This window comes from Caretta caretta, chromosome 2 (assembly GCF_965140235.1).
Source record: "Caretta caretta isolate rCarCar2 chromosome 2, rCarCar1.hap1, whole genome shotgun sequence".
NCBI classification, from domain to species: Eukaryota; Metazoa; Chordata; order Testudines; family Cheloniidae; genus Caretta; species Caretta caretta.
In genome coordinates, this window is record NC_134207.1 from 112,714,444 (window position 1) to 112,737,371 (window position 22,928).

Here is a 22,928-nt window from a genome sequence, read left to right on the forward strand (position 1 = left end):
AAAGAGTCTTTGGCCAAAACTGTCCAACCTGAATGCATGAAGTCAATGGATGATGCAGATGTGCAATCTATATTTAGGAGCCTAACTTTAAATTACCCAGGTTTGAAAAAAATTGTCCTGAACTTTTTGGTATTTAATTATTTTTAAAATATTTTAATTCATCATTAAAAGAAAAACTGCATCCATTCTTCTAAACTATAGTCCAGAGGTAGAATGTTATTAGGAAGAGGCCAAATTCACTGTGATAAGAAGTTCTCTGTTCATTCATGCTTACAGGTGTCTCCTACCTTTTGGCAGGTCAATATATCAATGCCAGCTTTCCTTTGCATAACAACATGAATAATATTATAGCAGGATAATATGTTACAGATGAAAATACTTTATGTCTCACTGTAATCCATTCATTGGTTTATGGATCCAAAGTCCCACAGCCGTGTCACAAATCCACATAATGTCCCTGAGTGCTGGATTTGAATCTCTGACGTAGCTGGAAGACGTGTAAAACCACAAATAGCCAGACAACTCCCTAGAGACCATGCAGCTATGACAACTGAAGAGGCCTATGAAGGCAATGAGTGAACAGGAGGAAAATGAGCAGGGGAAAAGTGTGCAAAGACCCCTATATATGCACAAGGGAGATCAAAGCCAAGACAATATGATTCATAGATTCCAAGTTGAGAAGGACAACTGTGAACAGTTAGTCTGACCTCCTGTATAACACAGGCTGAAGATCTTCCCCAAAATAATTCTTGTGTGAACTAGACCATATCTTTAAAAAAATATTATCTAATCTTGATTTAAAAATGGCCAGGGATGAAGAGTCCACCACAACCCTTCATAAATTGTTCCAATGGTTACTTACGCTCACAGTTAAAAAATTGCACCTCCTTTCCAGTCTAAATTTGTCTAGCTTCAACTTTAAGCCACTGGATCGTGTTATACCTTTCTCTGCTAGACTGAAAAGCCCATTATCAACATTTTGTTCCCCATGTAGTTACTTATAGACTGTGTTCAAGTCACCCCCTAACCTTCTCTTTGTTAAGATAAATAGACTTGAGTTCTTTGCACCTATCATTATAAGGCATGTTTTCTAATCCTTGAATAATTCTCATGGCTGTTTTCTGAACCCTCTTAAATTTCCAATATCTTTCTTGAATTGTAGACACTAGACACTGTATTCCAGTAGCAAGTGCCCAATACAGAGGTAAAATAATCTCTCTATGCCTACCTGAGCTTCCCCTATTTAGGTTTTATGGGATCATGTTAGTTCTTTTGGTCTAAGCATCACACTGGGAGCTCATGCTCAGCTGATTATCCGCAACTCCCAAATCTTTTTCTGAGTCACTGCTTCCCAGGATGGAGTCCCCCATCTTGTGTGTATGCCCTTCATTCTTTGTTCCTAGATAAATACATTTCCATTCAGCTGCATTAAAATGTATATTGTTTGCCTGTGCTCAGGTTACCAAACAACCCAGATTGCTCTGTATCAGAGACCTGCCCTCTTCTTTATTTACTACTCCCCTAATTTTTGTGTTGTCTGCAAACTTTATCAGTGATTTTATATTTTCTTCCAGGTCTTTGATAAAAATGTTAGATAGCTTAGCACCAAGAACCTGCGGGATCCCACTAGAAACATACCCACCTCCATGGTCCCTCCTTCTCTCCAAACCCACGTGTGTGACCGCTAGGCAGCTGGAGCATCACAAGTCCACTCAGTGTAGCATAGTATGCTCCAAAGTGGATTGGCCCATAAATTTTGGGCTTCACAGGGCTTTAAGGCCACGCCACTGAACTCCTCTGAGACCCTGCAAAATCCTCACTGGACAAGAAAGTTTTAACTCCAGAAAGGGACAGGGCCCATTGGAAAAAAAAAAAACACATTTGTGTGATGGTTGTTCAGAACCAAATAAAGTGACCCACAGGTCCCTGAATCAGTGTACTTTTGCCACAAGTATGCTCAAGAAAATGGTTTCTGCACTTATACATAACTGATCTTGGGAAGAGAAAGAGGCAGGTCAGAGACAGGCAAAATGTTATTTAATAATGCCGCTTTATAACCTGTGTGCTCCTCCAGTTTTATGGACGAAGTTAAAAATCACCCTCTATTAGAAATGACCCTAGACCACAAAGTTCAGATCTGGATCCTAACTTTCCCAAACTTGCAAGCAGACCTAGATTCCAGGTCAGACCCATGTCTAATCTATACCACTATGCCTTTTATGGCCTTTATAATGAATAGCCTCGCTGCGGGATCACAGTACTGGTTTCATTCATATTTACATTGCTATTTTGAAAGACAATGCACATGATTTAAAGAAAGTGTTGGAAACTTTTCAGATTTTGAATATTTTGCCTTTTGTAGTTTACAGCCTTAGTAGTCAAATGCTACTTCAGCTTCAAGTCATTTAATTTTTATATGGCTTACTAATAAATGAAAATCAGAGGGACTGCTCATCAGTACTAAATGGCACATACCCATAGGAGGCACTACAGGCAGCCTGTATCTCCCTAAAGCCATGCACTGTGTTGTTTCATGACACTCACTCAAGCACACACAATAAAGCTCCCTCTACTCCCTCCCCAGAACCTCCCTTTTACAAACGCTTACACTCACACATGTAAACAAATGAACAATTGCACTATGTGTCTGGCAGCCTGTAGCTCTCCTTCTGATTCACAAAAGGCACGCCCCATTGAAAAGATCCACAGGCAGGAAACTCTCAGCAAGCACACAGATTAGCAAAGCCTCATTTCCACTTCACACAAGTTGCTTTGGAAACCAATGCAGCTCACTGGGGCCTGTGCCCTAGAAAACCTTGTGCCCCAATACGAGGGTACATAAGAAGGGGTGGACCACTACCACTTCAGCTCCTTTTCAACCACTAAAGAGGTTATTTACCTTGTCCAGAAACTGGAGCATGCATCCCTGGAGGTGTTCCACTCGCTGTCCTCTTTCTCCTCTGCCTCCGAGTCCCTCGCTAGACCTTTGTGACTGAGAAAGAACTGGAGTGGGGGCAGCGTCTCCCTTCCCTATATACCCTTCTATTAGGGCACAAGGGTGTCGAGGGCCCAAACGGACAATTCTGACAAAAATCTCTGATCAAGAGTGCATGGGTGCGCATATCGTGACATGGAGCACTCATTAAGACATGACGTGAAGAAGAACTAGGAGGATACCGGGAAAGGAAAACCATGTTGATTACATTGGTCTGAGGTCAATTCTGCACCAGGGTTTAAAAAAAAAAAAAAGAACTACACAAATAAAGGACATCACACTGGCCTGACATAATTGCAGATCCAATATCTTATGTTCCACAAGGGCTAGAAACAAATGAACGTTTTGTATCACTTCTTTTTCTTAGCATATGTGCAAGCTGCCTCAGGTGGCATGTAACCAGGATTCATCACCCAATTCAGTCTGCTGGTTGGCTCATTAACTTCCCCGGCCTGGGCCGGGTACTGACAGGGAGCACGACATGAAAACTGGGAATATCAGATAGTCAAGATAGGTTGTGAGATATCAAACATCAGAAGAACATTAAATTGATTCAACATCTTCCTCTTGCACTAGCTGAATTCTGACATTATTTTGATCATCGGCTACCTGAAAAAAGGTTAGCTCTAGAAAGCAATGCTTTTTACCACCTGAAGGCATGGAAGAAACTAAGCAATCAGATGGCATAAAGTAGTAATCTTCAGGAGTTTGCAAAGATTCTTAGTTATTGGACTAGTATGAATGCTTTCAGGACTAGTACAATTTTCCAAGCAACAGCCCTAAATCACGGACCAAAGAGGAAATATGTTGATTCCCAGCGCTGAGCTTGTGGATTCCAAAGAAACTTACTGGCTTCATGCCTATGAAGTACATATAAATCAGTGTCCATGGGCCTGCTATGCTCTCCTCCACTCTGCAGCAAGGAAGGGAGCAAACATGTACAAATACCATCCAGATTAGTCCAAGCAATGGGAAAAAGAGGGCAGGAAAGGGATACATTGTGCATTTTACTCTTCCCCGCCCCGCTGTAATCTTGCTGTAGGATTTTGAGCAGCATAGCTGGATGGGGAAGAGGAACACATTTTCCCCTTCAGCAACCTGATGTTCCAAGCTCATGACCTGCTTTTCTGACTTCTCCTTACCGTTCGCAGTGCTGTTTTTGTGCGTCGTCTTGGAGCGGAGCAGTAACTGTTTGCAGGTGCTGTGGTGCACTGGAAATCCTCCTGAGTATTAAGGCTGGTCCTTACAAAAAGAACGTCGGCTCCATGGCTTTTCAAATCCCCTTTCTGAGAGCTGACTAATGCTCAGAGATACTAGTGGCACCATGACCACGGTAGCCAGTCATGCTGCTTGAGGAAGGGGGAGTGAAGGGCAATAGTGCATCAAGATGCAGGCACGCAACAGAGATGTCCCAAGACCCAGGGGGTTGCTGTTGGAATTCCTTGGTGGCTCTCATGCTCTGCACGGGCCTGATACCACATTCCCTGCCCCTTTCACACCATAGCTAACCGTTGTCCCATGAGAGAACACAGCAATTCATCCATGCCCTCAACTGTGCAGGTTTCTTACAGTAATTTTCCAACACTTGTATGTGGAATGGAAGAAATGGTTTGGTTTTTCTATTCAGAAAGGAGGCCACAGGATTTTTTAATGGCTATTTATATAGTATGTTCAGGGATCATAGTTTTACAACTGTACTGTATTTTTGCCCTTACTCAAGACAAAAATTCGGTCATTCCTTTTGAATGCGAGCAAAATAAAGGCCTGGAAAATGAAGAACAGAGATGAAAGATGAGGTTCTTCATTGCAATTCATATTTAAACCCTCTTTATTTAGGAAATGCTAAAACAAAACAACACAAAGTAGTCTGAGTGACAGAAGTGCTGATTCTGCTGTTATTCAAATATTGATGCACCATTTATAGCTCTGGTTCAGAAAGGAGACTTTACTGTTTTAACTGCACCAGTGAAGAATGTCACCAACAAAGCAGTTAAGCCAGCCAAAATATTAAAGATAAAATAAAATTAACAGACCTCTGTAAGAAGTCTGATATTCCAGGTGAAGATTTTTAAAATATATAATTGAAAGGTACCTATTTAACATAAAAATACTACTGCAGACTGCTGTAAAATCTGATTACTAATGTCAGTTCTATAACAATAAGAGATTGTATAGGCATTTTCCTACAATCCACTATATTTTATAGAATACCTTTCTTGAGATGGGATTGTATAATATGGTCTCTGATCCCACAAATACTCATGCATATGAATAACTTTAAACATGAGAAGCCTCATTGATTCAACTGGGACTAATCATTTGCATGAAGTTAAACACCTGCATATGAGTCTGCCGGATAGCGTTTGCTCAGGTAGTTAATTTCAGAAACATAAGTACACTACTTTTTTTTTTTTCTTCTGGATTTGCCATTAAAATTTTATGTTATTTTTACTTACACACACACGCACTCATCTATCAATGCAGGTTATAAAGACATCCTGAGATTCAAAAGTTAATAATGATTACATTAATTACAATCGAATTTGTGCCAAAACCTTTTCTATCACTTACCTCAAATCATCTGAGCGTGTTTCAAGATGCAGTCATAAGTCTCTCTTTTTCCCCTCAGCACACTAGACATTGCAGCCCTTTTTTCTGATGTCTCATATTAAAACTTTTCCATTGTGCTCCAGGATACTTAAATGAAAACAAAACAAGAAACACTCAGAATGAAAATGTCACTTCAAGTGGTTGCTAGGTGGCTCAGGGGAAATCCCTGACCTTTCTCCAATGTATATTTTATTTCCTAAAGCAACTGTGTTAACTACCCAGAGCAGAAGCACTTGGATGACTGTTTTGTAGGTTGCACTCTTCCCCCCCCAATTGCCTTAAACAACTTTGAAGTACTTTTAAAAAATCATGTTCTCTGGTACACTATACTGTACTATAGTATGGTCGTTAATGAACAAATGAGTACCTCATTCAACAAAATACAAAATTGCATGAGGGAAAGGAAAGAATCACCGTAGATGCAAATCAGAAAAATATGTTGTGTTAAATAACAAACTGCTACAGTAGTGATCGTTCATGATTATTATTTAAGGAAGATTTATGTGACGTTTGATTGACTGCCTAAAGATCCACACAGTTCACTTTGTCACATTCATCTTTTTTAATACTGATATGTGGGAAAATATCAGACCAGACAGTAAATATGTACTACAAAATTTGGAATTTACAGAACACAAGACAGACTGGCTGAAGGAGGGAGGAAAGAAGGGTGGGAGGGTGAGTGAATGAGAGAGAGTGACTCTCTGTGTGAACTCAAATGTGAAATTGCAGAACTATTAACTATAGTTTGTAACCTGTCCTTTAAATCAGCTACTGTACCCAGTGACTGGAAGATAGCTAATATAACGCCAATATTTAAGAAGGGCTCTAGAGGTGATCCTGGCAATTACAGACCTGTAAGTCTAATGTCAGTACCAGGCAAATTAGTTGAAACAATAGTAAAGAATAAAATTGTCAGATGCATAGAAGAACATAAATTGTTGTGCAAAAGTCAACATGGTTTCTGCAAAGGGAAATCATGTCTTACTAATCTATTTGACAGGTTTCAGAGGAACAGCCGTGTTAGTCTGTATTCGCAAAAAGAAAAGGAGTACTTGTGGCACCTTAGAGACTAACCAATTTATATTTATAATTTTATAATACATATTTATATATTTATTCATATATATTTTATAAAATATATTTATAATGTCTTCTGCAGTTTCCACAGTATGCATCCGATGAAGTGAGCTGTAGCTCACAAAAGCTTATGCTCAAATAAATTGGTTAGTCTCTAAGGTGCCACAAGTACTCCTTTTCTTTTTGTGAATACAGACTAACACGGCTGTTACTCTGAAACCTGATAAATGTAAAGTAATGCACACTGGAAAAAAGAACCCCAATTGTACATACAATATGATGGGGGCTAATTTAGCTACAACTAATCAGGAAAAACATCTTGGAGTCATCGTGGATAGTTCTCTAAAGACGTCCAAGCAGTGCGCAGCAGCAGTCAAAAAGAAAAACGGGATGTTAGGAATCATTAAAAAAGGGATAGAGAATAAGACGGAGAATATCTTATTGCTCTTATATAAATCCATGGTACTCCCACATCTTGAATATTGCGTACAGATGTGGTCCCCTCATCTCATAAAAGATATACTGGCATTAAAGAAGGTTCAAAAAAGGGCAACTAAAATGATTACGGGTTTGGAACGGGTCCCAAACGAGGAGAGATTAAAGAGGCCAAGACTTTTCAGCTTGGAAAAGAGGAGACTAAGGGGGGGATATGATAGTGGTATATAAAATCATGGGTGGTGTGGAGAAAGTAAATAAGGAAAAGTTATTTACTTGGTCCCATAATATAAGAACTAGGGGCCACCAACTGAAATTAATGGGCAGCAGGTTTAAAACAAATAAAAGGAAGTTCTTCTTCACTCAACACACAGTCAACCTGTGGAACTCCTTGCCTGAGGTTGTGAAGGCTAAGACTATAACAGGGTTTAAAAGAGAACTGGATAAATTCATGGAGGTTAAGTCCATTAATGGCTATTAGCCAGGATAGCTAAGGAATAGCGTCCCTAGCCTCTGTTTGTCAGAGGGTGGAGATGGATGGCAGGAGAGAGATCACTAGAGATCATTACCTGTTCGGTTCACTCCCTCTGGGGCACCTGGCAGTGACCACTGTCAGTATACAGGATACTGGGCTGGATGGACCTTTAGTCTGACCCAGTATGGACATTCTTATGATACGATACAATTTTGATATTCCCCACAATCACCAAAAAGCATGAATGTTTTTGATTTTAAAATAAGAGATTAAGAGTTACACCAACATGCTCAATCTTCTTTTGATTGTAGTAAAACAATAGGTCAGGTTTACCCTCATGTACAGCCATTTATGACAGGGATGCATTTGGTCCAGTATTTAAGGTTTAAGCGGTCTCTTGCAGTATTAAATGACTTAGTGCTTTGAACCAGCACTGAGTTCATTTTCTCTTTGAGAATCCTTCATCCTATTTCACAATCCCCTTTGGATTCTGGGTATGTTAGTTATGGTTTTATAAACAATTTTTAGAACTGTATTTGGAATTGCTATACAAAATTTATAGCTAAATTCTCCCCTCTGCTACACCTGTGAAACCCCCACTGAAGTCAAGGAAGTTTCACAATGTGACTGAGGACAGAATTCCTGAGCTTACGTGCATTTAAGCCAAACTGTTTGTTTGCTTTTTTTCAGCTATGTCGGACAGGCAGCACTGAATAATTTTTTCCATTGTTTTTAATTAAGAAGTGGAGTCATTATCCACGTCTCTCTATGACTGTGCATTCTTCTGCAAACACAAAGTAACTTTTCCAAAAGTGGTCAGTGATTCAAAAAGTAAAATCAATGATGGTGCAGCTCCAGTTGTAAAAAATACCGGGAACAAAAACTCATGTACTTCAGAGAGGGCGGAAATACCCCTAAACCCCTTACTACTTTTCTTTTAGTACCTGCACAGAAACGGCATGCATTTCACCAGTCCCTAAAGCAGTTTACATTACATACAGAACCCCAAACCTCCTGTTTAAGTAACTATAGCCTGTTCCTGCCCACACTGGTCTCATCCGTGGAAGGCCTATTCACACTGATAAGCATTGATGTGAGTGACTGCACTGACTTCAAGGAGACTACTCTCACTCAGTGAGACTAGGGATTGCACAGTTAGGCCCACTGACCTGTGGGAGCAGGATGAGACCCTTTAAACTTGAGACCCAAATACTGAAAAGCCTAGAAGTTCAAAGTTAAGGAAGACAATCTATCTATGCCTCACCCCACCTTGCAAACAGTATTAATTCAAGACAAAATGTAATGGGCATGAGTTACCAGCTATCAGCCTTTGCTATCAACTTCCTGGCTTCCCTGTGTGTTTGCGTCACAGTCTTTGTGTTATTTAAATGTAAGGGATGGAAAGTTGTATTTTAAGATCTACAGCAACATAAAATCTTTTAATTCTCACTTTCACCTTTATCTTTAATTTTTGTAATAAATAAATAATGTTTATTTACGGCCAGATTCCCTGCTCTGCCACAGACTCCCTGTGTGACCTTGGGCCAGTCATATAACATTTTCAGAAGTGCCCAAGACTTTCAGTGAGATGCAAGCTCCTAAGGCCCAGACCCTCAAAGGTATTTAGATGCCTAACTCCACTGAGAGATACCTTTGAGGATCTGAGCCTTAGTCACTTTTGAAAATGGCACTTAGGCTCCTAAATCACTTACATACTTTAAATCTTTCTGTGCCTCAGTTTCCCATCTGTGTAATGGACTCAGTAGTATGACCCTACCTCACAGTGAGGACTTGTGAGGATACACTGAACAAAGATTGTAAGGCACTCCGATACTATGGTAATGGGAACCAGGGCCAAGCACAATGGCTTGGTGATCATAAATAATTAATAAATAAATATTACTAACAACTACAATATACAACTAAGTAGGTAAGTGACAGACACATTTTAAATAGCACCTTAATCAACAAAGCAACCCACTGAAGTCCAAAAGGCCCCTTGTAGAGCGAGGTGCTACTCAAAATAAGTAACAGTATCAGAATCTGGTCCTTAGAAAATACAAGCTAGGAAACACTTTGCTGGATTGTACTTTTATCAGCACTACTGCCTTTTCCGGAACTCTCTGAGCAAAGCCATCCATGGAAGGCTGAATGGTTTCTGAGTAGTCACAGAACTGTTTTATATAGCTGCTTGAATCCAGAAGCTGGGGCTTTAAGAAAAACACTAAATATCGCGAGATTTCTGATAAAAGGCGTGAGTTGGCAATACTGTAAAGAGTCTTTCTGCTGGATTGCTTCATACTTGCATTTGTCTGAGGGTGTTGTCTGTGCTAAACTGACCAAGATAGTTTTCCATCCCCAGCAATTTGTACTTAATCATTTTAACATGTCTGATTACAATAAAAACCAACAAAAACCACAACAGTAGAAACAAAGAATCAAGAAAAGAAAGAAATTAAACCCCAGGACGCACTACACAGGAAGAGTTTTAGATCATGCCTCCCCCTGTGTGACTGCACAGGGGCTGGGAAGAGAGCGTACAGTGAACTGTTCCCCTGCACAGATGCTCTCACACTGACACAGATAATCCATCTCTAAGTACTGGGGGGAGAGAACGGGTGGGGATGACTAGAACTGCCTGCACTACTTACTAGCTCCAGAGGTGATTCTGGTCAGGGAATGGGCAGAGCCATGGCTCCACTCCCATGTGCATCAGGATGCAGTCAGGGCCAGACTAGGGTAACCCAGAGCCCTAGAGACACTCCCATGCCACCAGAGGAGGGAGAAATTATGACGGCCAGATTGCTCCCCCCAGGCAGTGGTGGGAATGGCAGGAGGGTGCCTCTTCCTCCACTCAAGCAGTGGCAGGGCCCCTCACCTCAAAGAGGGGATGTGCTCTGCTCTGGTGACGTATGTAGTACTCGTTGGCTTCCTCTCTGGCATTAGTGTCTGCTGCTGGTCTTCCCTGCACTGGAGGCTGTCTGCAAACTCAGACATCTGCTGCACTCGGATTCTAAACAACTTTGCAAACGAGAGGACTAGAAAAATACATTCTTTTTAAAAAAAGACCCTGAAAGCTGCGGTGGTGACTTTATCACATGGCTTTCGCAGCCTAAGGCACACACCTGTTGTCTCCAGGTCTTCATCCAGCCCTGAGTGGAGAGTTTGCTTATCATGTTAAAAGATGTAGCAAGACCTGCGCCACACCATGCTTCTCCTTGTGCCCAGGAGGAGGCGGGATTATGTCTTCAAAGGCGTAATCTTTCCTGACACCACCACTGAGCTGGAGACCTCAGACATGTAGATGGCAGAAATAGGCCTTTGTTTTAGAATTTCTGTGTAGGTACTCCTCTGCCACAGTATCAGAGCATATACAGCGGGGCAAAGTGGGAAATCAATACATTACAATCATGAGGTCCAGCCCAGTTAATACCTTCATGATTGCTGCCACTGAACTGTCCAGGAGGCCCATGCACCGTGGGATTACAAAAGTTTGCTTGCTTTAAAAAACTAAGTTCCAATATCGGAAACACTGCGCTGCCACCTCCTAAATGATTACTGTCTATACTTCCTATCTGGACAATCTGGTGCCAGAAATAAGGTTCTTTCATAAAACTTCGATATGCACATGAAAAACGGTAAACACTATATTTAAACAATTATAATTGTCTGAGGTAAGTACACACAGATGTTACAGAGAGAGGTAGCGTATTTCGCTGTAGCGAAATATGTTGCACCTGTGTATAGTCTGCATATTTAAATGTAGGGCCCCTAGAAAAATTAAGAAATGTTGGGTCCCTTGAGATGGATTTTGAAGGGAGCAGAGCAGCTATCAGAGCACACTGCCTTGAGGTTCTTCCCTCTCTTACTCTCTGCCTTTAAAAGGAGCTAGCTCAGCATTTAAAGACGAGATCTGTATCTTGAACTCCACCCCACCTGTAGGCTGGCTATGTTAGGCTGGATTTTCAGTAGCATGTGTTTATCGACAGGTAGTTGTCCACAGAGTGAACAATCTAGCTCACTTAGCTATGTTAAAATAGAATTCTCCTCATGCCATGGAAAACAGGTAATTTTAGCAGAAACTTTCTGTAGCAACACCAGCGATCACACCATTAACATTCTTCAGCTCTCTGGAGCTGACCAGTCTCCAACCAGCAGCAGCATGACAACCAGCAAGAGAAGATAATACTTTTGGACACCACCAAGGCCATTAGTTGCAGTCAGGGAAGCAACAAAAGCCTTAATGTAGAATAACAAGGACCTGGGCGCTAGAAGAATTTGTTGGACGTAAAAGGACTATTTAAGCCAAACCCTTTCCTTTAACGAGGAGATAGGATACGGAAGTAGATGAAGTTCCCATGTCAGCTGTCATGCCACATATTACAGAGAAGATTTGTAATTGTATAGTGTTTTGTTATTCCCCCGTCATCTGTATTTCCACTTCCTTTTTGTCAGCATGAATCACTAGACAAGAACTTCAACAAATGATGGGATTGGTAATCAACTCTGTGGATCGCTGACAGTCCAATCCAGGAACTCAGGTTTGTCACACTTGTCAGACTGACTGTCACACGTACCCTACTGGGGTAATAGCACATTTTTTAAAAAGATGTGTAGTATAGCATCAAGTACATACAATATCAAGATAATATTTCCACAACACCTCACTATAGTAGTGCCTCCATTTCCACATCTGTGAAACGGGAGTAATGATGCTGACCTCCTTTATAAAGCACTTTGAGATCCACTGATGAAAAGGGCTATAGAAGAGCTAGATTTAAGTATAAATTATATTCCTTTTCTACCTCCAAACAACCACAGCCACAAAAACTTGCTTAAAAACAGAACACACTAGTTGGGTAAAAAATCCTTAACTAATATCTTATTATTATTGACCTCAAATCAGCAAGGAACTTGAGCACATACGTACTTCAAGCATTGACTTCAATGCGGCCACTCACATGTTCAAAATTAAGCACAAACTTAAGGGCTTTGCTAGACCAGGGCCGTTATTTGATAAGCTTAATAAGTGTGTTTGGCATTGTACAAGTCATAGAAGATGACATGGTCATTGGCCCTCACAATGCAAGCTCTCTTTCAAACTTCTCAATACACCCTTTCTTCTCTGAAGCCTACTCACTCTAATCTCCTCATGGGAATATATACAAAGAAAAAGGAAGAAAGCTAAGACAGAAAAATTATGAAATGCCCAAGACGTGGCTTTTACTAACTAAAGCAATTACATGATCTAAGGCCTGGTCTACGCTACAGAATTAGGTCAACATAAGGCAGCTTACACCATCCTAGCTCTGTAAGTGTCTACACTAAAAGTAGCTCCGACCAATGTGACTCGCACACTACAGCGACTTAATTCCACCTCCTAAGGCGTAGCTCTTAGGTCGATGTAGTGCCCTACATCGACTGTTCCTGCCTTTCAGAAAGTGTCTCACAATGCCCCACACTGACAGTTCAATCAGTGCAAGCACTCCTGGTGAGAACGCACACTGCCAACACAAGGAGCATAGTGTGGACGTGCAAAAGTGATTTAATTACTGAAGTGGTTGCATGTCCACATAACTTAAGTTGACATAACCTTGTAGTGTAGACTTGCCCTAACTGCTGTACACTCTTCTCCTCCCTTCCACTTATCCCAGAAGGTTTGTTACCTTTCCTGAGGGAAGGTCAATATATTTTGTCTCTTAAGCGCTAGGTACACTTACATCACTATATTAGTAGCATTTCAATAATAAATAAAATGATAAAAATTATAATAAACTCAGCCTTAAAATGGAGAGCACTACCCTGAAATCTAGTCAATCAAAAAAAAAATCAATAAAAGGAGTTAAAAGTAGTTTCAGGTATTATGCCTGCCCCATATTTTGTGGTTTTACAACCACATTTCCCTAGCTTTAACAATGTTCTTCTCTCCCCTGTTGTGGTGTGAAAGAGGCACAAAAACATCAAGGGAAACTGACTAACTAAATGATTATATAGGGGAAAACTGTGAAACTGACTATACACCAAGTGCTGTCAAAAGCCCAACCCTAACAAACTGGAAAACAAGAGAGAAATCACTCTTCTCCCCCAACCCTTCCATTTCAGTAACAATACATTTTAAGTGCAACTTACAAGGATAGCCAGCAGAATATTCAAGATAGAAGTATGATTTTTTTAAATTGACAGTCTAAGTCTGATTTTATGTCACTTGTCCTGGATATTTCTTTTCAAAATGGATTTCAAGTGCCCCTTCCAAATTTCCTTAAATAGTGCCCCAAAACACTGTCATTTCTCCTCCATAAACAAGGTAATGAGAGAGTCTTTCCACCTACATAACCCACCATATTTGCTGGAAACATTCATCCACCAAAAGAGGGAAGAGGTTTCTATGCTTTTTTACCAATGTATTTTCCCTAGCAATAACAAGAGCCTAATGCAAATGTTTTCTACCAAGTTGCTAAGAAGTAGCTGGAGACAAACTCCCAAATAGCCCTGAGGTAAGAGGTAAATCAAGCAGAGTCAATCATTCTCTCTGTTCCTCTGCAGCTTTTCCATTTCGGATTTGTCAGCCATATGGTGACACTAGATAAAATTCACCCCCACGCAGAAGCCAATGTACCACTTGAATCCAACAGGAATACTTATGATAGCCTCACGCTACCTGCACAGGCCTTCTGCTGGCTCTCACCACAGGTGTGAATTAGGCCCAATGTTAACAAGGTCAAATGCAGAGGAAGAGTGCATAGAATTCACAATTTCATTACACCACCAATTTCAAAGAGTCCCTTTTCATGAATGAAAAGGATGAAGGCAGTTGAGAACGTGGCATGCCATAAATATTCATCCCCTATTTGCACAATCCATTTCAAACAAAAGCAAGCTTTTGTTTGTTTTATGACAAAAAGACACTTTTGTTTCTGGATAGTTAATCAATGAGATGTTATTGTAACAGGGTTATTTTTAAGACAGATCTTAGGGCCCTATTTCATGGTCTCATACCTCTTAGAACCATCTGAAAGGCTAAACATTAGGGTCCTGAATTTTTTATACCCAACCACCATGAATGCATCTGTAATTTTGCATTCACTCTTCATTGCATACACAAAGTGGAGAGAATGATCCAGGAGCCAGTGCTCTAGGTTGGGACTCAGGGGACCAGGTTCAGTTCCCAGCTCTACCGCCAACTTCCTGTGTGACCCTGGGCAAGATATTTGGTCTCTCTGTGCCTCAGTTTCCCATCAGTAAAACAGAGATAATAGCACTTACCTGTTCACAGGAGTATGGTGAGGATTGAGAGGTGCTCAGATACTATGGTGATAGGGCCCTATAAGTAAGTACCTTAGATAGAAAGTTATGGGAATAGTAGAGGGAGGCTGGATTTTAAAAAGGCCACAAAAATAAAACTAAAAAATCATGTTCGAATTAAAAGAAAGGAAAACACATGCATCTAACATTTAAAAAATTCAGTGTTTCAAAATGATAGTGCCAATTCTATGAGATTACTGAATGTCAAATCTGAGCACAGTTTTACTCAAGCAGATTTAAGTTGAGATTCACTTTCCTTCTGTTGGTTTGAGGTATTGCATTCTGTATGTGATTACATTTGGTTTATGTGGATTGAAAATGTAATCTTTCCATTGACCCATTTCTTTAACATGTTCAACCTACTATTGTAATTTGTAGTAATATTACAATTCAGCAAAAGAAAGTGGGACAACACTGTTCTTGTGAGAGACAGGAAAAGTGTATCTCTACATCTATATAGTAAAGAATAGATTAGAATTTGGTGTAGTCAAAACAGGGCAAGTAGGTGTTTCGGGGGTTTTTTGGAGACGAGGTGAGGTAAGGGTTTTTCCCCTGGATAGGCTTAACAGGGTGTTTTTTCTTAATATGATTCATAACATGAGTTAGATGGGGCAACGTCAGGAATAGAGTAGGTTAATGGAAAATTCATGATGTTGATGCTTATTGTTATGTACTCCTTTCTGTGTTGTGGCTAATGAAGTTTAAAAATAATAAAACCAGAATTTTTTTTATGTCTATTATAAATTTTTACAAACACGTGCCTGCTCTTAAAAAGAAAAGGAGTGCTTGTGGCACCTTAGAGACTAACCAATTTATTTGAGCATGAGCTTTCGTGAGCTACAGCTCACTTCATCAGATGTTTACCGTGGAAACTGCAGCAGACTTTATATACACACAGAGAATATGAAACAATACCTCCTCCCACCCCACTGTCCTGCTGGTAATAGCTTATCTAAAGTGATCAACAGGTGGGCCATTTCCAGCACAAATCCAGGTTTTCTCACCCTCCACCCCCCCACACAAATTCACTCTCCTGCTGGTGCTAGCCCATCCAAAGTGACAACTCTTTACATAGTCAAGTCGGGCTATTTCCTGCATAGATCCAGGTTTTCTCACATCCCCCCCACCCCCATACACACACAAACTCACTCTCCTGCTGGTAATAGCTCATCTAAACTGACCACTCTGTGCCTGCTCTTATTAACCTTTTACTGGAATGTACCTTAATCTGTACTGTATTTATTCAGGCCACTTCCCATAAATTACAGAACATTTCTTATGCTACTGTCACCACTCCAACATAGCTTTAATTTCAGAGGCAACTGGTATAAGTTAAAAATTATGGTGTTCTTTTCAACATTCCACATGGTACACTCAGTTTCTTTTCTAGATCTATAGTCAGTGAATGGAATGTAGCAACACTGTCTGCAGAAAACGAAAGTAACCTTAAACCAGCCACTTCATAGTCACGGTTGTTTGAAGCAAAGCTAAGCAGTGCGACTGTCTTTCATTAGTGCAAAACAGACTGAAAAAAGAAAAGTCTCAGTTATTGCTTACTGATGCATTACTAAATAAGGTTAATTATTATTTTCTCTCTCAAAAGGAATGAAATACTTTAAAGGATATACACACACGCATATCCCTATACACACACACACGCCTACATGAGTAATTACTTTTATATTTTACACTATAATGCCTTTTATACCATATTGCATACAAACACATGGCATATATATTTACATGTAATATAAACTGGAATAATTCATTGATTTGTATAAAATTTAAAGCCTTGAGCACAGATTAATAACTTCTAAAAACCAGAAGGGACGAGTATGATCATCTAGTCTGATCTACTGCATAACACACGTCACGACATTTCACCAAGGAATTATCCTTCCCTGCTGTGCAAGTAGATACTGTCAAGCACAATAATTAGCAGTAGAGCATATCTTTTAGATAGACATCCAATTTCAATTTAAAGACTTTAGCAGGTAGGAAATTTACCACTTTCCTGGGCCTTTCCATAGTTAACGCTGTTTCTAATTAACATTTTTTAAAGAATGAAATAATTTTACATTAAATCATTTTCAGAAAGTGAGTGGTTTTCTTCCATCCATATGACGAAATCCATTTAAGAGTTTGTGCACACGTGCATGTTTCAGTGAGTGTACACATTAAGAATACGAGAGTACATTAAATGCATTTTTCCTCAGACATGGCACTTTAGAAGACACACCCTTTTTATAATTCTGTCTATACATTTTATAAACTACTCTTAATACTGTCTATTTAAAATAGAGAGAATACATGGTGGCTGATCAGTTCCACAATCATGAGATACAAATATGTTTGTTAGAGAATTCTCTGCATTCTTTCTGGGCCCTCAACAGTTTCTCTCTCTCTCTCTCTCTCTCTCTCTCACACACACACACACCCACCCCATTCTCTCCATTTTACTTCCCTTCAACCTCAAGACTCGCTCACCATTTACTTTGGCTAGGAGGGCAGGTGGATCTTTTTTCAGAGCCAAGTCAACACGGCTCTATTAGGCCCCAATCCTACACACATAGGCTTAACTTTAAGGACGTGAGAGTGGGGCTACTGACATCAGTAAAGTTAAGCATGTGCAAATGCAGGACTATGGTCCACACGAGTCAGTGGAGTTACAGTGGAGAAACAACTCTGACATCATAATCAAAAAGGCTGACAAAGGAGGTGCTGTTGTCATCATGAATAGGTCGGAATATGAACAAGAGGCTGCTCGGCAGCTCTCCAACACCACTTTCTACACGCCATTACCCTATGATCCCACTGAGAGTTACCAAAAGCAACTACAGCATTTGCTCAGGAAACTCCCTGAAAAAGCACAAGATCAAATCCGCACAGATACACCCCTGGAACCCCGACCTGGGATATTCTATCTACTACCCAAGATCCATAAACCTGGAAATCCTGGGCGCCCCATCATCTCAGGCATTGGCACCCTGACAGCAGGATTGTCTGGCTATGTAGACTCCCTCCTCAGGCCCTACGCTACCAGCACTCCCAGCTACCTTCGAGACACCACTGACTTCCTGAGGAAACTTCAATCCATCGGTGATCTTCCTGATAACACCATCCTGGCTACTATGGATGTAGAAGCCCTCTACACCAACATTCCACACAAAGATGGACTACAAGCCGTCAAGAACACTATCCCCGATAATGTCACGGCTAACCTGGTGGCTGAACTTTGTGACTTTGTCCTTACCCATAACTATTTCACATTTGGGGACAATGTATACCTTCAGATCAGCGGCACTGCTGTGGGTACCCGCATGGCCCCACAGTATGCCAACATTTTTATGGCTGATTTAGAACAACGCTTCCTCAGCTCTCGTCCCCTAAAGCCCCTACTCTACTTGCGCTATATTGATGACATCTTCATCATCTGGACCCATGGAAAAGAAGCCCTTGAGGAATTCCACCATGATTTCAACAATTTCCATCCCACCACCAACCTCAGCCTGGTCCAGTCCACACAAGAGATCCACTTCCTGGACACTACAGTGCTAATAAACAATGGCCACATAAACACCACCCTATACCGGAAACCTACTGACCGCTATTCCTACCTGCATGCCTCCAGCTTTCACCCTGACCACACCACACGATCCATCGTCTACAGCCAAGCTCTGCGATACAACCGCATTTGCTCCAACCCCTCAGACAGAGACAAACACCTACAAGATCTCTATCAAGCATTCTTAAAACTACAGAACCCACCTGCTGAAGTGAAAAAACAGATTGACAGAGCCAGAAGAGTACCCAGAAGTTACCTACTACAGGACAGGCCCAACAAAGAAAATAACAGAACGCCACTAGCGGTCACCTTCAGTCCCCAACTAAAACCCCTCCAACGCATTATTAAGGATCTACAACCTATCCTAAAGGATGACCCAACACTCTCACAAGTCTTGGGAGACAGGCCAGTCCTTGCCTACAGACAGCCCCGCAACCTGAAGCAAATACTCACCAACAACCACATACCACACAACAGAACCACTAACCCAGGAACTTATCCTTGCAACAAAGCCCGTTGCCAATTGTGCCCACATATCTATTCAGGGGACACCATCACAGGGCCTAATAACATCAGCCACACTATCAGAGGCTCGTTCACCTGCACATCCACCAATGTGATATATGCCATCATGTGCCAGCAATGCCCCTCTGCCATGTACATTGGTCAAACTGGACAGTCTCTACGTAAAAGAATAAATGGACACAAATCAGATGTCAAGAATTATAACATTCATAAACCAGTCGGAGAACACTTCAATCTCTCTGGTCACGCAATCACAGACATGAAGGTCGCTATCTTAAAACAAAAAAACTTCAAATCCAGACTCCAGCGAGAAACTGCTGAATTGGAATTCATTTGCAAATTGGATACTATTAATTTAGGCTTAAATAGAGACTGGGAATGGCTAAGTCATTATGCAAGGTAGCCTGTTTCCTCTTGTTTTTTCCTACCCCCTCCCCCCAGATGTTCTGCTTTAACTTGGATTTAAACTTGGAGAGTGGTCAGTTTAGATGAGCTATTACCAGCAGGAGAGTGAGTTTGTGTGTGTATGGGGGTGGGGGGGATGTGAGAAAACCTGGATCTATGCAGGAAATAGCCCGACTTGATTATGTAAAGAGTTGTCACTTTGGATGGGCTAGCGCCAGCAGGAGAGTGAATTTGTGTGGGGGGGTGGAGGGTGAGAAAACCTGGATTTGTGCTGGAAATGGCCCACCTGTTGATCACTTTAGATAAGCTATTACCAGCAGGACAGTGGGGTGGGAGGAGGTATTGTTTCATATTCTCTGTGTGTATATAAAGTCTGCTGCAGTTTCCACGGTACACATCTGATGAAGTGAGCTGTAGCTCACGAAAGCTCATGCTCAAATAAATTGGTTAGTCTCTAAGGTGCCACAAGTACTCCTTTTCTTTTAGTGGAGTTACTGTTAACTCTTTATCCAGAGGGGCTGAGCATGGTGTCTTCTCAGCTCTCTAATCTCCTGCTACTTCAAGGAGCAAGAAGCCAAAACAGGAAACTGAAACAGAAGGCCCAAACAATGCAACTAGGCCACCATGTTAGTGTGGCACTCAACTTCACTTCTTTTACTAATACTTCCTGTTTCAAGTATTTGTAGTATCTTTTTCCAAGACCACACAGCAGCTGCCTATTACTACTAGAACTTGGTATGCAACAGCTCATGCATATGAAAATGTTCAAGTGCAAAAATATACATAATTCAAATAGATTTGTGAGAATCCATCTGATTTCATGGGACTCATTAAATAAGTCCCAAGCACCTCTGTCTTCTGCCCTAGCAATTTGTCTTTGTCTTCTGGAAATATTTTACCGATTACACTGAGTTGTTTATGTATTTTGAAAATACAGATTATGCCATTAATCATTCATTATGTGACAGTAAACTGAAGTTACTGCAATTATATAACTTCACATGCTCATACTGTATACCTAAGGGAAGCAGAGTCAGCGGAGTATAAAATGAGGTTATCAAATAGTAACTGATTTAAAAGCCAAAACTTGGACTGCAAAGCAATCCATGCTACAAAGCACAAACCAAACACAGTGCTGTCACCAGAATCACTGGAGTTGCCTCTGTTGGCCCTAAGTTTGCATGTGAAGGCGAGGAGGCCCAGGGGGGAGTGGACACAGAAGAAAGCAGAGCCTGATATACATTCTTCAGGATGTTTTAACATCACCTAAGATTCATTTCCCACAATCTATACCAAAATGTCATTTAACCCAAATCTTATTTTAAAATCTACCATCATCCTTTCTCTTTCATTTTCTCCAGGTTGTCTTTGATCTTGCCCAGTTCAGAATGCAAATGGTAAAATTTAGATCTCAGTCCTGCCCACAGATACAAGAGAACATGTGTCCCAAACACATGAGTGCAGGATCTGACTCTTAGACTGGAGTGGCCTAACATAACTAGGCCCACAGTTGTCAGTTCCATTTCGGAATAACAACCAACCTGAGTCTGACTTGTGGAATCTCCCTTTAAGTCTCATCCCTCATCTGTTCTCATATTAATTCCCAGCGACTCCGAGTAAGTGCCACCACAATCCAAAAACTTGCAGCCATGTCATTTTCTGTATGAAAGTGGCAATAACATTTGTAGCAAAACAGAAAAAAAAAGAAAAAAAGATCAGAAGATGTGCATGTGAGATTTATACTACTTACTGTTCAGGGAGAATTCACAGTTTCCCATAACCATAATGACACAGTTTATAAAACAATTCCTTAGATAAAACAACCAGTTTCCTCTCAGTTAGCGTGACATACTATCTCTAGTCATATAAAGTGAAATCCACCCTGGCAAACAGCCAGTACAAAGCCTGTCTAGAACTTAAGCCCCATTTAAAGCCAATTTTGTTGATTTAAAGGGTGTATAAGCCTGTGGCTGCGACACAAAGTGAAAATTTTCTGAAATATTTTATGAAGACTGTGTGTGCCTGGGTTTCCCTCTGAATTTTGCATTGTAAAGAAAAAAAAAGCTTAAGTCTCCTGCTAAAACAGTGAAAGAAGGAGGAGTGTCATAGGGCTGGATGGATGGAATGAATACAGTCATTAAACAACCAGCTGAAACCAAGCCCCAATCAACAGAGCAAACAGCAAGGCAAAGAGACGCTCAGCAACTGAACCATCAACATCGAAAGGCAGAAAACTGCAAGAAGAAGAACAAAGTGGAGGGGAAGAGTGAGTGAAAACAAGAGATGCAGTCCACCACAGTTTGGCCGGCTCACCATGGCACTGGTTTGACCAGACTGGACTACTATGGCTTAACTTTTGCCTCTGTTTGCTAACCTCAGGACTTCCAGATTCTCTGGGCCAGGTGACTAATAAGTGCTTACCTTGTTTTTTAAAAGGCTACCTGTGTCGCTGCAAATATGCACGGACAGTACAAGCTTCCCAGAGGACCCTGGTGTGACCGGAGTCGCTGCATGGAGCGCTGGTGCTGAAGGCCCCGTCTCCTAGCCTTGGAGGCCACGGGACTGGCCCTGTGGAACTGTGCGAGACCTTGGGGGCCAGCATATTAAAGGGGTCACTCCCAGGGAGACTGGGTATAGGCTGGGGGGTAGACCAAACCCTGTGACAAGCTAGTCCTCTGGGATGAATTTCATCCAGGCAAGCCTCTTCGCACAACATAAACCCCAATTTAGCCATCCACTGGGGATGACAAAGAGGGTAGCTGCACAGAAGGGTCCTCTGCACTGCCTGGTGGTGAGGAGGAACCCATTATTGGCCCTGGACAGAGCTGCAAGGAGCAGGTGATTAATTTATGTGAATCCAATGGCTTAAAACTCCTGCACAGGTGCGTGCTGAAACTATAGCCACCATTCCAGCTAATAGGCTGAAGCAGACTGGCTGCTGTGTCCATTCTTCTAATCCCATGCAGTTCCCTGTACAAACTCTGATTATTCTGGATTTGTGCAGGAAGAAGTGAATTCCACCCATGCTGCCTATATAGTTGTGTGTGTGTTTTAATACAGTGGCTTCTGGATGCACGATTATTGTGAAGGTATTATCAACTTTTGCCCTATATTGTAACCATTTTCTGAGATTTATAATTTGAGCATCAAATTTAGATCCAGCCTAAAACTTCTCTGGGTCCAGACAGTCCATAGACATTGAGGTTTGTTTTTAAAAAAATACATATATAAAATAAATAATAATAAAAAAAAGGATTGTCATTTTAAGTCATATTGTATCCAACTGTCATTTGTAAAACTGTACAGTATTAGTCAGAACTTCTGGTGACAATATAACCCACAAGATTGAAACTTGAGTGGTTTGCACATGTCACCAGAGCCTGGGGTAAAAATGCAGCCTTAGAATGTGGGTGTATTTAATTTTTTATAATCCTTTTGTACCAGCATAAAAGCATTCACTTCACTTACATCAGTTACTCTCTTTCTTAAGATATTGTATCCGTTTGATCTTCTACAAATATCTGTCTCTTTTCTTC

At 41.0% G+C, this 22,928-nt stretch overlaps 1 protein-coding gene across 8 annotated transcripts in view; it reads right to left on the bottom strand.

Moving 5' to 3' along the window:
• The window catches only part of ATXN1 (ataxin 1), a 276,664-nt gene that overhangs the window by 194,225 nt on the left and 59,511 nt on the right, over window positions 1-22,928 (bottom strand). For all 8 annotated transcript variants that reach the window (XR_007355211.2, XM_075125368.1, XM_048839910.2 and 5 more), the window contains exon 3: window positions 5,567-5,692. The gene's annotated coding sequence lies outside the window, so the exon portion shown is untranslated. The remainder of the gene's footprint in view (window positions 1-5,566; window positions 5,693-22,928) is intronic.